The 8,368-nt window shown below is 34.9% G+C and overlaps 1 protein-coding gene across 3 annotated transcripts in view; it reads right to left on the reverse strand.

Moving 5' to 3' along the window:
• LOC149782758 (uncharacterized) overlaps positions 1–8,368 on the reverse strand; it is a 131,829-nt gene that overhangs the window by 23,825 nt on the left and 99,636 nt on the right. Inside the window, exon 2 of one of the 3 annotated variants that reach the window (XM_089934251.1) lies at positions 464–563. The gene's annotated coding sequence lies outside the window, so the exon portion shown is untranslated. Of the gene's footprint in view, positions 1–463; positions 791–8,368 lie in introns of those variants that run through there. The other 2 variants (XM_089934252.1, XM_089934250.1) reach the window with 2 other exon arrangements.

Here is an 8,368-nt window from a genome sequence, read left to right on the forward strand (position 1 = left end):
CAGCAGACTCTCCATTTGTGGATTGGCATCTAGCTGTCATTCTGCATAATGTAGTCATTATTGTCCTAAAAATGCCGCTCAAAACCACCACGCAACCATGAACATGGTATTAAGCAACCAGGAGCATACCACATACTTGCCATCTGAGCAGTGGCCTTGCTAGGATATTTGGGCCCCTATGTAAGACCCTTATGCAAAACTTAACCGATCGGTCCCTGCCGAATCTATATTGCAAATAAAAAAAGTTCAAAAGCTCCTACGCTTTGTACACTTTTTTAATGGACGCTACGCCCCTGCCCCTGGCAAGGAAAATAAAATCGCTACACGGCTGGCCACCCTACAATTTGAATTAAGTTTAGAATTCAGCCATGAATTTGTTGTAATAGTTATAAAGAGAGATAATTCTTCCGATTCTTTGTTGCTTGTTGAGTAAAAGTAAATGAAAACAAAAAGGTTTACATACCTGTGAAATTGTTGGTTATCTCCAGAGGTTTGATTCTACTCAGTGTCCAAACAAGATAGTCATGCTGCATACGAAAATATCTGCCAACCCGTTCTTTCCTCTTGAAATAAACCCGGAAGAAGAATAGCAATACCTCAGTCGCATGATCGATTCGTAGTTGAGTTCATAATACATATAACTCTCATGGGTATTATTCAGACTTATTCAATTGCCCAATATCAATACGAGTACATGAATCGGACGAGAATATTGATCTAATATGCTGACTCGAATGTCGTTTTATTCCGATCAACGAACCATGCAGAGTATACAAAAGTAACCATAGGAAGGTTATTCGGTGTTAGGTAGTATAATAAAGTTTTCTTAAAAGGACATCGTAACGACTGCCGTACGCATTCATATGGAGGACTACAGTAGGAATACAGTTTGGAAGTAAGCCTTATGGAAGTCAGTATATATATATACATATATATATATATATATATATATATATATATATATATATATATATATATATATATACACGTTTTAGGTGCGTTGTGGGCAGTCATCCCGAAAGTGGGTTTACGGGAAGGACATGATATAGTTTACATTTCAAATCAAAATACATATACATAGGTTGTATTTCTTACATAGTAATTATGTATATGTTGAAAATAAGTATATACACTTATGTTATAGTCCTATTCATGTTTTCGGTTCGTGGGCAGATATATATATTTCATGGGCAGTTTTGACCTTTAGGTTGAAGATGACAAAGTAACTGCCCAAAAATACGTTCACGAAGAACAAACATATAGCATTCTGCCCGTGAATACGGTCACGGGAACAATATATAGCGTACTGCCCACGAATACGTTCACAAGTAACAAATATATAGCATGACTTTCCGGTGTGCGCGCGCAAAATGGTTGTCAAGACACGACGATAAACATTAATCTATTAAAGCATCCTTTGCAATGGCCAGCGTACATATAGCGGACGTGAGGTTCGTTTTTCACAGCTTGTTTGAAATAAATGGATGATTATATATCCAGTGTAACAACTTGTCTTGACAGCTTATGGATGCTAATGTTTGACATTTATTGTGAAGATGATTGTTCACTGCTTGTTGATGAATTCGTAGCTTCTGTTAATCGATGCTATAGCTCAATTTAACTGTCATACACTGATATGTTTAAGTCTGCTTGCACAGTTAACTATGCAGAGTTATGGAAATATAACAAATTGGTTTTAATAACTTTCAGAGTTTGTTTTACTATTACTCAATATTTGTTTCAAGTACTATAAAGGCTGTGATAGGTTGGGTGGCTTAGATTACAAATCAGGCCCTTCTCACTTGGGGGTGGGGTGGGGGGTGGGTACTGCCCATTATGAATATTACTGGTCCTAGATGTCCAACCTGATATTTATGACATATAGGTTCAACATCTTACTGCCAGCAGAAATGGTGTTCTGTAGTATTTTTCCCAGTCAATAGTTTATGGATATATTATGTCATGTACTATGCTTGTTTAATTCTCTCATCTCAGTTCTGACGTTACCATTGAATGCTATAATGTTCCCAGACATCCGGTATTCTTGGTTATTAAAATTATATATATACACAGATAACTGAAGGTGAGTTCTCATTATTCCCTAACAATTGTAATTAGTGGGGCTGTAGCAATTGATGGTCTGAGAATTCAAGTTAACTGGTTCAAAACTTGGGTAAACAACAAACTGTTTTCTTCCTTTGACAGGCATCATAAAGTTTTGCATCTTTGTCTCTCTGATGACTGTGGTACACAAGTTACAGACTTTGCCTTAGAATGAGCCTGATTTTTGATACTTGTTACTGAATGGGGTGGGGTAGGGAAGTAACAAAATTATTAAAGGTGGAATGTATGCAAACCATGCTGGAAATAGATATGTGCCAGCAACTGCAACATGTAAGCTTCAATCAATTTGGAAACTATAAGCTTTATCCTGTAAATATTAACAGTTCGCACCCTGTATAAAAGGTGATTTTGTGTTTGATTAACTGGAACTGTTAATTTATTATGTTAAGGAATTTATTGTTTTAACCCTAGTAAATGTAATATAATTAGGTCAAAAGTTCCAGTTTGTTTATTGTTTCCAGAGTTGATTATTGTAACTGGAAGAACCTGTTTCTAAGTGTTAAATGAAACGAAAGAGATATTGTTTACTCAAGTGATATAAAAAAAAAGTTTAAAATGAACTGAAAGAAATATTGTTTATTCAAGTGATACAAAATAGATGCAAAAGTGTATATTCATTAAGAAGTGTATTGTCAATTGCAAATAAATGAAGATTTATCTTATTTTGTTCTTTACTTGTGTACAAAATTATACCTGGATTGGGCAATAATTACTTGGACTCCATTTGGAAAAGAAAAATCTATATGTCCTAAATACCTAATGTTCATATCATAATGCTCTTTTAATGGATGATTATGCTTTTCAGCTGACGTTACCATATTGCCAAGTGAACTAATAGTATGGCCTTCGGTGTGGCCCACTAATCACATTTGTAAATGAATTATGCATACAATAGAGAAATAGCTCTTAAAATATCTTATGAGTTGAACAATGTGTGTACAGAAATAAACATGAAGCAAATCTTTGAACTTGTATGCCACACATGCAAGTGAATTGGTGGTTTTCATATGTAACTTGTGTACTCTTATGGCTTTTGTCTATATTACTTTTAGCCATTTCTATTCACACACCAGAACACAACCTTTTTTGTCTGATTCAGGTACTAATGCAAAACTTATTTCAGCTGTAACTGAAGTATACAGAATTTTTCCTGACGTTGAGGCCTACTGTGTAGACAGTATAGCTGTAAGTCATCAAATCAAATGGAAGACAACAGTGTGCAGTTGAAGAAAATGATATATACCCAGTACCATTTAGAGTTATCTTAAAGAAAAGTCACAATGCACACTGATACAAGTAGTTTTAGAAAATGCATTTGTTCCACATACATTTTAACTTAACCCAAAAGTTCAGTCTCTTGCCTAAAATTCAATCAGATGTATGCATTTATTCCATAAAACACAAAGATATAATGAACCAAATCATTTTCATTATTGAGTTAGGTAGTAGGCTATGTTAAAGAGTGCAATCACTTTATCGATTTTTTTTTCCATTACATTTTTATTTATTATAAAATGACATTTCTTAGTGGAGTGCTAGCAACTGTAACTTGAGGAATATTTTGTACATGCTGGCCTAAGTGTCATGAATATACTGTGCTACATTTTGCTTTATTAGGTATAATACTATCATGAGACTTGCTTGATTAAATCCTGAATTTGTCAGTTACACTTACAAGTCCACTGGTAGAATTTAAAATCTGTGACAGTTTGGGAACTTTTTTTGCAGTAACTGCAAATCACTTTGCCTTCACAGTCAATGAATTCAAGCCATTGATAATTGTCAAACCATTGTGACTGAAAATGTGATTGTCTCTTAGTTGTGTCCTATTTGATAATTTTGCTGCCACAGAGTCTGGATTGTGTCTCTGAAGAAATAGTTCATCTAGACTCTGTTGCAGTATTACATTTTATATGTTCAATTTAATGAATTTTCTTTCTTTGAATCATTCTTATGTCATAACTTGCGAAAATAGTTTAGTTAACAATATTTATTCAAACAGAAAAGATAACCTCACTTGACAAATCATCCTACTAAAGTGATCATGGCATACACTTTTATCTTTGAAATTCAAATATTGCCCACTCGTTAATTAACATAACTAATATTGCACATTGAAGGTGATCATATGTATCATCAGTTTTAAAAAAATAAAGACATAATACTATCATTTAATCACTGCATACAGGAAACAGACACTTGTGTCTGTAAAATGCCTTTCATTGGATTACTTTGGTTTATTAAAACCAAACAGCAATCCACTCAGGATTTTCTAGGATAGATACAGAGAATATATTATGGTCATTCAGAACGCTATCAATACATCAGACCAGATTGTTTTTATTATTATTTAGGCAAAATAACTTAGTAAGTCAGATGGCAAACATGAGGATGGTGATAGGTTATGTGGAATTTGCATTGAATCATCTGATCCCAGAAGATTTGATACAATGTCACTGGCTGTGGTAATCATCAAGTGCAGTTGCACGGCACCATAAGACTTATCAAGATACCATAAGCTAGAAAGATGAAGAAAAAGAAAAACGATGACCCAAAGACAAATCCTGCAAACTGTGTGCAAAAATGATTCCACAGATTATAGATGAAAACTTTACTATATTTAGCTTCAAGATATTAATAAATTCGGATTACTTCCTCCAGTCTGCTACAGTAATTCATGCCCATTGCACTCATAAATTGATTATAGTCCTTGCAGTATTTTGTGTGGGCCACAATATTTTAATTGATGCAGCTGATGCTCCATTCTTCAGTTCAGTGTTGATTCAAACATAGCAATGTCCCTTTGGGATGTGTGCATAAATAAAGAATGCCTGTCCCTTCATTACCACACTTGTTGAATTTATCGTGTCTCTCTGAAAACTGTACCATGTGAGAAAGAATTTTATAAACAAACTGGACATAAGTATTGCTAGACATATACTCAGACCTGAGACTTCATAAAAGACTGCTTACTTGTGAGGCATTATTAGTGCTAGGGCTTGAGGTAATAACTTGCTATATGTTTGGTAAGGCAAAATAAGGGGCCTTATGACTTAAATTGAAACTGTGAAAAAACAAAAGGTTCAAATGCAATAAACTTTTGTTTTACCTCATTTGTTATATTACAGTGCCATGAAAGGTCATTTCTTTTATCTTTTTAATCCCTTGCCAATTTTAAGTCATCATCACTAACCAAGTCTCTAAATCAATTCTTGGCATATTTAGCTAAAATGGTGTCTACTGTTCCATTATATCATTGATTGTTTAGCTTGCTTGTATGGAGCTTAACACCATTTTTCAGGACATCATAGACTTTACATGGCAGCCAACATATTTATTGGAAGAAATCAACACACATAACGCTACTGGCAAGCTTTCTCATATACACACATTGGTTGGACTAGAGAGAGTTGATTAGTGATGTGTATGCCTAGACCATTCTATAATCCAGGGCCCCATGATTGAATACAGCTTAAAGAAATTAACCCTAATTCAATTTCCTTGTTGCATTTAAATCATAACACCCACCATGCAAAGTGACACATGTCTCAAGATTTTCAAATTTGTATATGTTTTGCAACTTTTAATTCTGAGTTGATGCATGTGGATGTGGAAATTCAGTTACTGAATACTTAGCTACTTATATAAGGAGCTCTCACACTGGTAAAAGCATGCAATTGGGATTGTATTTGCAAGAGGGCAATTAATTGTTCAAAATACTGTTTTAGCTAACTACATATGCGAAGGGTTGATGTATAAAAAAGAGGATCAAGAAATCCTAGCTGGTAAAGATAATTGTATCCAACTTGACAGAAAGTGAGAAGACCTTTTAATTTTGTACAGCAGTTTCATTAAGGAACCAACTATAATACCATTAGAAGTTTATGAGCAGCAAAAACCACATTTAGGACCAACTAGACATCAAAACCATATGCATAGTTCCATTTACGGCCAACCAGACATCAAATAGGTCATCTAGTGAAAGCACAATGTCAAAATGACCAGCCATCTAGGAGAAGTAGCAAGGAAGGGGTTTTCCAGATGCCCATTAAAACAGCCATATTGGAGGTTAGATTGGCACTATTTTCATTTACGTCCAACTAGACATAAGAAGTCTTTCACTGATATGACGATTCATTCAGGAGAAGTAGTTATACCAAGATTTTCAGGATGGCCACATTGGTGGCCTTATAGGATGTCTGTACAGCACCATAATTCTCATTCAGGACCTGCTAGACATCAACATAAGTATTTTGTACACATGTTGACATGCTGACACAATTATCCATTCAGAAGTAGCGATAAAAAGTTTCTTAATATGGCTACTGTGGCAACCACATTGTATGTGTGAGTGGCACCATCTTGTTTTTTCTTCCAGATATTTTCACACAAATATCATATTTAAAGATAACATGAATTCATACAAGATCTTGTCAGTTTATTTCATAACAGATTTTTCCCTCATATTAATATAATCTTTTGAAAACATTTATACATTATAGTTCTAGAAATTTTTCATGCTCTCAGAAACTATTAAAATCACAGCAGAAAGTGTTATGTTATATCTTTATTCAGCACTGAAAAATATTTATGAACTCTTAAAGTTTTTTCCCCTATATTAACTTAATTTAATGAAGATTTTCAGACTATAACCTTTCCATTGGATTTATTTTTTCAAACATGGCGTAAAAAGTATGTTATAGTAACCAATTTTTACATTGCCTTCACCATTGCAGAAATCTCTATAATCAATTTCCTAGTAAAGAAAAGCCAAGAAAATAAATGGACAGTTAATATTCACTTCAGGATCACAGACCTGAGGCAAATATGTCATTGTTAAATCAAACATTTTTATTGTGTTTCCTTAGACCTAAATATATATATATACTTGCTGTTACTCTAAACGAAGGCTGGTGATCCAGTTGATAACCTTTTGGGGGTTTTAAGGATGTCTTTAAAATTAAGGCCTTAAAAATGTTGAGATCTTATATTAAAAATGACAATTTGAGCCTTGCAGATTCATGTCCACAGGTGCCCAAATAAAAAAAAAAGGGGGGGGGGGTGCAAGGGGCAAGCTTGTTGGTGTGTTATAAAATAACTGACTTATCATCGGTGTGCTGACAGGTGATGTGTAATTAAATCACTGTTGTAATATTAATAATGAGTGAGTCTGCACAAAGGAATTTCATACAGCTAAACTAGCTCAACAACTAGAGGCAATTAAGAAATATATCCACATTCGTGATTCTGTCAAATGGCAGATACAACAGCATCAGGAAGCTCAAGTGGCATTTACAGAAGGTAAAGAGCCGCTATACTTGTTATCTTTTTAGGGATGTGCTTGGATTTTGCCCTCAAGCTGGAGCAGTCATAGGATATATAATAAATCACCACGGTCGGAATTTATCCCCAAGCTGGGGTAATCGATGGGTAAAGTCTTATCCACAGTTGGGGTTTTATTCAAGCTTCAGGTGCAAGTTTTTGTGCATCTCCATGCCCTTGCATAAAACACAGTTACACGTTTTTTTATATAGATATTTTTCAGTTGTAGACAGGAATAATAAGTATTTGCGAGTGTTTGAAATGAATGGGTTCATTATGAATTGAGTGGCACTACATTTCAAAAGCAAAATTGGATTGAAATGCAAGAACTGTAGTACGGAATTAGTGTTGGTTCTGGATCGTAGAATGGAATTGTGTGTGTGTGATTGGATTTTTAACGTAGCTTGAATAATTTTTCAGTCATATTGCTACGATGTCTGCAGTGTGGCAGTTTATAGTGATGTATAGCACTGGGGCATCATGCTGCAAACATGTAGTATGATGTTGCACCCAGTCACATTATCCTGACACCAGGCCGATCAGTCCTAACACTAACCTCTTAATGCTGAGCGTCTAGCGAGGTAGCTGTTAATACCATTTTTGTAAGTCTTTGGTATGACTTGGCTGGGGTTTGAACCCATGACCTCCCGCTTCTGAGGCGGACGCTCTAACCACTAGGACACCGGAGTGGTCAGAATGGAATTGTAACAATTACAATGGAAGCAATTTGTATTATGCTTGTTGGGGCATTCCTCACTGATGGCTGTCAGTGACATCATCATGGGAATGTGTAACAGCCACATTTTGTAAGAACAAGGTGTAGTTGGTGAACAATACAGACACTTTTCTGCCATTTCCACTGGCATCATCTCATATGATGTTATTTAAAAAAACTTCCTACAACATACTCACAACATATAAA

The sequence above is a fragment of the Sinohyriopsis cumingii genome, chromosome 15, assembly GCF_028554795.1.
Source record: "Sinohyriopsis cumingii isolate HCF-2022 chromosome 15, ASM2855479v2, whole genome shotgun sequence".
NCBI classification, from domain to species: Eukaryota; Metazoa; Mollusca; class Bivalvia; order Unionida; family Unionidae; genus Sinohyriopsis; species Sinohyriopsis cumingii.